The sequence below is a fragment of the Macrobrachium rosenbergii genome, chromosome 14, assembly GCF_040412425.1.
Source record: "Macrobrachium rosenbergii isolate ZJJX-2024 chromosome 14, ASM4041242v1, whole genome shotgun sequence".
Lineage (NCBI taxonomy): Eukaryota > Metazoa > Arthropoda > Malacostraca > Decapoda > Palaemonidae > Macrobrachium > Macrobrachium rosenbergii.
The window spans coordinates 5,270,711-5,281,024 of NC_089754.1; the positions used below are offsets into that span (position 1 = coordinate 5,270,711).

Below are 10,314 nucleotides of genomic sequence, written 5' to 3' on the forward strand. Positions count from 1 at the left end.
ACCTGTTCCTTGTTCGACTCTACATACCGCGGAATTCGTCTGTTGCATATATATATATATATATATATATATATATATATATATATATATATATATATATATATATATATATATATGTATATATATATACATATATATATATATATATATATATATATATATATATATATATATATATATATATATATATATATATATATATATATATATATATATATATATATATATATATATATATATATATATATATATATATATATATATATATTTCACAGGATTCAGCATTGTGGATTACAGCTATGTACGTAGATTCCCTAGCAGAAAAAAAAATCTAATTTAACCCAACAAAAGTAGTACAGTACAGAAGGAAAGGAATATAAACAACAAAGTTCCCATATATTTTTATTTAGTGGTTTGATCCATGCGACTTAGCATTTGCCACCTTTTCGCTAACATTCAGGGCCAGGTTACTTCAGTTGTCCTTTACCAATGGGAGCTACACCTCTTGGTCTGTCAGGTCCTCTTCTAGAAATGGAGGTGGGCTGACAAGGTATTTTTCCACGGCCTCTACCTTTTTGCAGCTCCGAACCGATGCTATGGAGCAAGCTATTTAGTTGATTGGTGGTTTTGACGGATGCTAGCCTCTGTTGTACTTTCCTTAAAGCCTGTGCAGTGTCGTGATTACCAAAATGCTCGACGACTTGCGCTAAAGTTTTTGCAACAGGACTCGTATCCGATAGTGGAGGAGTCCTCAACGGAGTTTCAGCATAAAGGAACCGCTGCGGATCCTCAATATTGCATGCATGTCCGTCCTCAGTATCTAAACTTTCGTTGCTGGTTTTTGCTGACGTGCTGCTTAATTCTGTTCTTATGTCTCTGTCATTACTATCTTTACCCTCATTACTTATATTCACTGGTGAACTAATTATTTCAGTCTCCAGGAAACTTTCAAAGAAATTTTCGCCAGGAACTTTTTCTGGGCCGAGAGCTACTCCTACTAACCATCTTCTGTTGGGTGTGGTCAATGGGAACATTTGTGGAACCATTGACAATTTTTTTCTTTTCTGCAGCTGCAACTTGGTGTTTGCAAGCAGCTCCAGTCTCCCCAGCAATGCACGTGCACATGCCAACATTCAGATCCACAGGATAGGCTAATGCTTCTCTGCCTCTGTCTGACTTTCCACTTGGTATTCTGCGCCTCCTAGGTGCATCACCTTTTCGGCAGGTATCTTGCTGAATGTGCCTAGATTTTTGACACGCCGTCTGCCAAGTGCCACTTCCACCAGCCTCTGCTTCATATAAGCATCAAAAATTTCTGCCATAAAGACAATTAAGTGTAAAGTGTTGTAAGCTTTGCACCTGAAAAATAGCACAGAAAGAAAGAATCAGTCGGGAATTTAGGGAAATGGCAATGCCTCAATATTATTTACTATTTCTCCTAGCTAGGGGGGGAAATAATTTCAGGTAAAATATTCTGACAGGAATGGAGTGGAAAAAACGATAATCATGACCTTGCATATACAAAAATATGACCTGACCACACACTAGAAGGGTAGGTAAAAGAGGTAAAGGATAATCCTGAAGTCACTTATACAAGTGTGACATTAGAAGAAATAATACAACATTTTCTCCTGTTACAAGTATTTACAGTACAGCTGTTTTAATTTCATCATATTTATATAAAAAAACTAATTAAAACAGTCAGATTTATATACTGTGCACCATTATCTAAGTTCATGGTGTCACAACCGTTTTACAAGCCAAAGTACTGTTTATGTTATAGCACAATATGGAAATTTGTAGCCAGGGCGTCATTTGGGGGCTGGGGGGCAGTTGCCCCCCAAGATCCAGCTTGCCCCCAAGACTCAGCTTGCCCCCAAGCTCAAAAAATTATAATTTTCCAATATTCTTGATGATTTCAAATTCAAACGTGTCATCATTTTAACAACACTTTAGATTTTTTCTTTCTTTTTTACTATAATAATTATTTTCAATATATGGAAAAGGCTATTCTTAGGGTTTCTTAGCAATCAATGGAAATTGTTTAATGGAATTAAATTCTATGATAAGTAGACTAAGTTACAGCATACTAGGCTACATTTAAGGTACATTATTGAATTTATTTTCATTAGTAGCCAATGAAAAATTTGATGGAGTTAGTTTTATGATTGTCCATGAAATATATAGACTAGTATATAGTCTAAGATACTATAATAAAAGATATAATATTTTCATTAATGGACACTGGGGTGACTGGACAGGGCCATAGTCAGGATATCTCAGCAGCCAATGAAATGTAAATTTTGATGGAATTAATTTTCACGTTTAACTGTCTGTCCGCGAGATATACAGATGTTCACAGCCAAACTATTCTGGAGTATTCTATACTATAAGTATCAAACGATATTGTTCTTCCAAATACAACAAAAGTCTAAATTTTCTTTACAACAACTAATCCATTTTCATTATTCATAATCAGTAACATCACTAGGTAGTTATCATGCCTAAGAGATTAGTTTGCATTACGATCAGCTGACTTGGTTTGAGTACCATACGGTAACAGTACAGGTTCAAATCATGTTCACGCCTGCGGCCTCAGTAGCCCTAAGATAAGCTACGGACGCAGTCTCTTGTCTCGACTCTTATGTGATTGTGTCGATTCGTCTTACAACCGTCTTTAAAATCTGTGCTTAGATTCGGGTAAATATTTAGATATAATTTTAGTAATTGCTAACTATATATGACTTTAGTAAAAAAAATATTTATTTATGTTTGGGAACTATACAATATGTTTATGCAAACATATGATACATTTGTATGATCTGTCTGTGTGCCTAGGTCTACATGATAGGCTAACGTATATTTATGCTTGCTTTGTTAGGACTGGGTTCATTGATAGATACAGCTGATCATGAAACGTTCAGAATCACAGCAGACCATTACAGGGTTTTTACTAAGAAAAAGAAAGAAGATGAGCTACATGAAAACATTTGGAACTTGAAATAGTAACAGAAAAAACTAAACATGAACATGAGAAATTTGCAGATATTGATCAGAGTCCTCCACATCACGGTAAGTAAACTCAATTAGACAACCAATATATTATTTTTCATGGTTAGCAGCCATGGGATAAGCTCCGAGCTTTGGCTGAGGGAGTCAAAATTGATAAAGCCTTCAGGTAACTTCAATTATTCATAAATTAGACATTACCTTGATTTCCAATGAAACAATGTGAGGGGGGAGGGCGGGGTGACTGGGGAGGATTGCTAAAGTATATTCTTAAAGATTTTCTGATAAAATTATATATTACGTATTTGTCATTAATGAATCATAAATTTTATAGTGCATGAAATATATTTAACTCTTGATTTGATACCGCACCCAAAACTGTTTAGATTAAAACTGACTCGTTGTATAGATTATCTACATTATCATATTCACTGTATCTCTAAACATTACAGCCAATGTTTTCTTTGTTTTGTTACAGTGATGATATTCGTCCAAAAATTCAATCTCCTGTCTGTGAATTTGAACATGACAAGAACATCCCCTAGATATTAGCTCATCAAGATATGAAAAATCCAATACAACCTAAACTTAGTATATTTCCTCTAACAAATAAGAGGAGATTTAATGTAGGATTCTATAAACGATTTGAATGGATTGAATATTCTAAATCAGAGGATAGCGTCTATTGTTTTGCTTGTAGACATTTTGCAGGTAATATGCAAAGGAAAGGTGAGATCCTTGGTAAACGAACATTTATTGATGTGGGTTTTAGAAAATGGAAGGATTCCTCCGAGTTATTAGAAAACATTCTCAAAGTGATAGACATGCTAATGCTATGAGTGGATGGTTGAACTTAAAGGTAGTTGAGTAGTAAAAAGACAGTTCAATCAAAGATAAACTTGACGCTAACAGGTCAAAGGAAGTGGAGGCTAACAGAGAACATGTGAAATGTTTGCTACGTGTCACAAGTTTGTTAGGTAGGCAGGGTTTAGCATTCCGAGGCCATGATGAATCAGAAACTTCGGATAATAGAGGAAACTTTAGTGAAATACTAGATAGCCTATGTTAGCAGACTCTAATGAGATTTTGCGCAAGAAGATGGAATCAAGGTACGGCCACTATACATCTCCTGAGTATCAAAATGACCTAATACAAGTGTTTGGGAACAAAGTTCTTACAACTGTATCTACACAAATTAAGAAAGCCAAGTATTTTGCAATATTAGTGGATGAAACAAAAGATCGATCAAGAAAAGAACAATTATGCTTGATAATCAGGTTTTTTGATGGTGAAAAAATCCAGGAAAGGTGTTGCGGCACCTATCATATGCAACAGCTTGATGCTGAATCCCTTGCAAATTTTATTCTGAAGAAGTTGGATGAATTAGGATTAGAGCTGTCTAACTGCATTGCACAATGCTATGATGGGGCAAGCGTTATGAGTGGATGGGCTTCAGGAGTTCAGGCTCGTGTAGCAGAGAAGGTGCCCCATGCCATATACATTCATTGCTATGCACAGGCTCAATTTAGTACTCATTGATTGTGTGAAGAATCTCGATGAATTAGCAAATTTTTCTCAACCATACAAACTTTATATAACTTTATCTCAAATAGCAACTCAAGACATGAGCTTTTTGTTAAATCCCAAAAGAGCTTGGATTACAGGTATTAGAATTAGAAAGAACAGTTGCAACTAGATGGTTCTATTGGTACAGGAGTATTTACAAAATTCGTGTTCGATATGAAGCTATTCTTGCAGTATTGGATTCCTATCCGAGTCAACCAATGAAGCTTCTATGGAAGCATCTGGGTTAAAGTTAAGAATGGAGTCTTGGAGATTTATATTTTGTTTATTTGTTGCAGAGAAATTGTTCATACAAACAAACTGTTTGTCAGAGCAACTTCAAGAGAAAGGTATATCTATTGTTAGGACTGTTGATCTGATCAGATCTACGAAGACAAATTTAGCTAATATGAGAGCTGACAGTGAATATGATAAGTTGTATGATGAGGCACAAGAGTTTGCTAGAAAACTTGGAATTCATGTACCAGAAGTAAGTGCCACAGTGGGAATAAGCCGCAGTAAGAGGATACAACAAACATCAAACAGGCTGAAAGAGTACCTCCACAACCAGTACACTTGGGAAACGACAAGAGCAATTAACATCTCTTCGCAGAACATCAATCTAAAACAATATTTAAAGACAGAGTTGTATTTGCAAGTAATTGATAGGTGCACTGCTGAATTTGACCGTAGGTTTACTAGTAACATTGATTTATTTCAGTCTCTTTCTGCATTTGATTGCCAATCAAAGCAGTTCTTTGACGAGAATAAACTAAATATCTTTGCAAATCACTATAGTGCACACATTGATACATTCCTCTTAGTTTCACAAATTAATTCAGCAAAGGTGTTCTTACAACAAAAGAAACAAGAGGACCTAATCGAGGTGTACACCGCTTTGAATTCTTTACCAATTGCTTTTTCTGAGTTGCTTGCTATCCTTAGAATCTTGTTAACCATTCCAGTCACTACTGCTAGTAATGAAAGTTTTTTTTCTGTATTAAACAATGTAAAAAACTACTTGCGAACAACAACTGGGGATAGCCGTCTATCTTCGTTGTTGTTGATGGCCACAGAAAAAAATATGGTTAAATCATTTGATTTAGAAGAATTAGTGAATGATTTTGGTCACATGAAACACCGCAGGTACCATTGGAATAATTCTTAATAGAACTGCAATTTTGAACTTTAATATTTCTCGACATCACATTACTACTTGAATTTCATAATCATAATATAATAATTTCCTTAAAAATACTTGTGATTGGTTTATGATTTTCATTAATGCCTAGAATTGCCAGCTAGAAATAATAGTACATTTAAGACTTATGGTGTAAGTTTATATATTTTCATAAAATTTAAGAATGTAAAGAATAATTATATATACTCATATTTTCTTATCAAGTGTGCAACTATAATAATACAAATATATTACTTGTCAACAGTATTTTACTTTATTTTCTGCCTAGTCATTTTGTTGATGTTTACACAAAATATATCAGTGATGAGGAGATGAATAAATAGTAGTTGAGTTGAATATATATATATATATATATATATATATATATATATATATATATATATATATATATATATATATATATATATATATATATATATATATATATATATATATATATATATATATATATATATATATATATATATATATATATATATATATATATATATATATATATGTATATATATATATATATATATATATATATATATATATATATATATATATATATATATATATATATATATATATATATATATATATATATATATATATATATATATATATATATATATATTTTTATAAGATACCTTGCTCATGTGGCTTCAGAAAGCCCATAGAAATACTTTTAAGTAAGAATTCCTTTAAAATATAAATTTTCTTTGGTGATAATACAGTTTCCCACCCAACTTCAGTCTGTTTAAGTCTGCTTGCTCTTGCCCCCCCCAAGGAAAATCTGAAATGACGCCCCTGTTTGTAGCGCAGTATAAAGCATTTGAGTTAGTTATATAACATTTACCTGTTGAGGACAATATCCTTGATTATACACATTGTAGATTCAGAGAAATTATTGGTGTGATGCCCCCTCAACAATGCACCTGCTCGGAAGGCTAGTCCCCATTCCTCCTTCCTTTCTACTAACAAATGGAGGTACCTGAAAGAAATACAAACCACTAAATTGACTGACAGACAAGAAAGGATGGAACATAAAAAAAAGAAGCGTGTAAGAAAAAGACTAAATTGAGGAAGTAGTTATAAATACTGGTAATTTGTTGAAGAACTTTGCCATAATTCACTGAAAAACTGTGTCCGAACACTAAGATAAGAAAACTCGCTATATTACGGTATTTTAACAATATACGGTGCTGATTAATGATAATACCTTGTAAAGTTGGGATGTGTCTCTGCAAGAGGGCTTGTCTGGAATTCATTCCAAATTCGCGCAAACTCTGTTTGAGATTCAGCATACACGAGCTTCTTGGCCACAGCCATGAGCTCTTGGCGATTTTCCTTCTTGATGCCATGTTTACAATCCAGAAGCCACCGGTGGCCACACCTGCTGCAGCAAATGAAAGATACAAAGAAACAACTGAGCCATCCATTCGCCATGTAGCTGCTGCTAGCGCCTTTCTTTGGTGTTCCGTTTCCAAAGAAAGCACCTTCACCAACTGCACTTTTGACCATCGTGAAACCTGTGAAACACACACATTAGACATAGGAATTATTTTTTCAACCTTACCCCCTGTCCCCTGCCCCATTAACTAATAACACATAATAACATTCTTGCCTCATTTTGTTTGTTTCTGCGTATATAGAACTGCCTACTTCTGATGATATTTCCTTTTTCGAGTTTAATTCCAGTTTATGCACATGGATATATCTTAAATACTAGTAATTCAAAATACAATATTAACTAAACTCACCCCTCGTAACACTACAGTAGCTTCGTCTTGCGATGATGTAAATAAGACTGCCAGAGGCGCTGCGCCTGCAGCTGGCCCCCAGCACAAAGAAACAGTATACGGGACTATTGCGGTGTTCGTTCAGCTTGTCGACGCATCCAGTAGCATCAACGAAAACAACTTCATTAAGCTTCCCTTAATTCCCTGTGGATTCTTTTCATAAATGGTGTCACCAATACTACTGAAAAAGAGTCTCCGTATCTTTCTGTTTCTATTGTTAACTCAGGGTTATCTTTGGCATACTTTTTGATCGAGTTCATCATTGATAGGTCATTTAAGCCACCATGTTCATTCCGCAGCCAGTCTTGCCGCATGTAGTCAATGGATTTAGGAGATGGGTTTATAGAATGGTTAGCCTGTCCACATAAATCTTCACACAAACCCATTTTCAGCAAACGAAACCTTGTGGCCTGTGCGGTTGTCATGCCTAAAAATGGTGATAAAGTCAGATCATCACTCCTGCATCAGCTTTACAGATACTAGATAGGAACCTTTAAAAAATTATATAATATTCGACACTACTGTTTAGGATGATATGAGCAGTAGTACATTTTGTAGTGTAGTTCAGCTTAGTTTCCTTTTAAATATGGATAAATTAATTTCATTGAGGAAAGATGTTTGCTAATATAAGCATATAATGTAAAAAAAAAAAAATAACCTTATGCTATATACAGGGTGTAACACGAGTTTATGCAAATATTTTGGGCAATGAAGGAAACAGCAATTTTTAGCAGAAAATGTTCTATAAACATATGCATTTTAAGGCTTAGTTTTCGATGAGGGGAATTTTAAAATAACTGTTATCATTAGTGCTGCCAATTGGTAGCGAGAGGTCGGAGTCGCCTGTGGGAGGAGCGGTGGTGCCGTAGAGAAGGAGCATGGAGCGATAGGCCTATGTGAATAAAGTACCTCGGAATAAAATGTATTATTTAGGTTTTGAAGAAAAAAAAAATGCATGCATCATTGAATCCGTTTCCCTCCCTATCAGTAGTATTCACTGGACACCGATTAAAAAAAAAAAAGTAAGCATAGCTGAATCTCCTACAGTATATCAAAGGTAGGTTTGCTTATTCGAATATTAGACACCCATGAAATATGTAAAGTGTATTTTTAAAAATTTCTTCTTCTCCATCAAAAGAATTCATCAGAACCAGTCATGAGTGCTGGTTCAACAATTCTGTGACGAGGCTGCAGGACAAAGCATTCACAAATGAATGTTACTCAGCAACATTTACACTACTTACTTGATACATAAAGCCAGACATTACCGTTTTTTGCTAATTGTTTAAGTTAGATCACTTGCAAAAAAAGAATCATATTTAAAAGACTATCAATCCACTTCCTTTATTCACTTAGTCGCCTTAAAATGCATATGTTTATAGAACATTTTCTGCTCAAAATTACTTTTTTTTTCATTCCCCTGAATATTTGCACAAACTCGTGTTACTATAATTATGCTTCATCGAAATCCAGGTTGAATCAGGTAACTCGGAACGCCATGTGCGGAATTGAGAGACCCCAAAAAATGATGGATATCTGCCACTTCAAAAGAGGTACAAATTTCATATTATGCGCACATGTTTCTGAGGACAGTTTCTTGAACCATCACGCCATGTATCTTATTGTGTATGTCTCTTTTAATGTATTGAATGACAAGAAGATTTATTTAATTTCTGCAATATTTTTTTAAGGTTTTCACATTTCGTAACTCGTTTCGTATATATTCTTAGATTTTATCATTCCTATTGATTCAGCATGTTCGTACCATTATGAAACAAATGACTACACTATTTGGAAGCCTATTCCAGGCGTCCCCTACCAATTCTTACCTATATAATCTCCTAATCGAAATTTATCCAATTTGAAACCGTTGCTTGTAGCTCTGTGTTGACTGCTAATTTTCAGAACCCATATTAAGACTATGGAAACATTTGGATAACTCAGTCAAAATATCACCTCGGACTAGACATCTTTCCAGTGAAAGTAAGTTAGGGCCTCCGTAATCGGTCATCATATGTGAGGTATGATATTAACAAGAATCATTTTTGTCATTTTTCTCCATATCTCCAAAGAATCCATATCCATCCTTTAGTATAACCAAAACTGCACAGCATGGTCGATATCCCTAATCATCACTATCATAATTTCATTAATAAGCATAACTGGACCACGTCAATACTTGCCCAGTAAAGGTTTTCCTGATTCCTTTCTGTCGTTTATCGCCGTGAATGCACATTAATTTCTGGTGAAAGGCTTTCCTCTCTCCAACATCATACAACCTCTTGACTTTGAAGCAGATGTTTGTTCTTCTGAATTAGATTTGCTTCCATGCTTCTAAGTCCTCTTGAGAATGGACATTCGTTCTGAGACATAAATAACCTCTTGTTTCTGTAATTACAATGTTATTGAATCCATCGCTTTCAAAATTCAAGGCTTCGCTATCAACGGCCATTGTACTCATGACCAGCAAGCATGTAAGAGTGATAAAACAGTCTGCCCAAACTCAGCTATTCATTAGATGAATGCCGTACGTACGATAAATAAGGCCTGATACAATGTTTGATATCATCTGAAGGTATCATACGTTATTGAAAGATCATAGTAATGCTCTCAAGTTAAGACTCTTGCGATCATACAATTTGCAAACCAAACATAGGTTGTAGCAGCAAATTTTGAAGTTCTACTAAAGGATTTATCTTTATTATTCATCTTTCAAATATGGGTGATAGTATGGACAGGAGCAAAGTGGCGTGGGAA

The 10,314-nt window shown here is 34.5% G+C and overlaps 1 pseudogene; it reads right to left on the reverse strand.

Annotated features, from left to right (window-relative positions):
- Nucleotides 1-467: 467 nt before the first annotated feature.
- Nucleotides 468-7,982, reverse strand: LOC136845554 (uncharacterized; annotated as a pseudogene).
- Nucleotides 7,983-10,314: the final 2,332 nt, after the last annotated feature.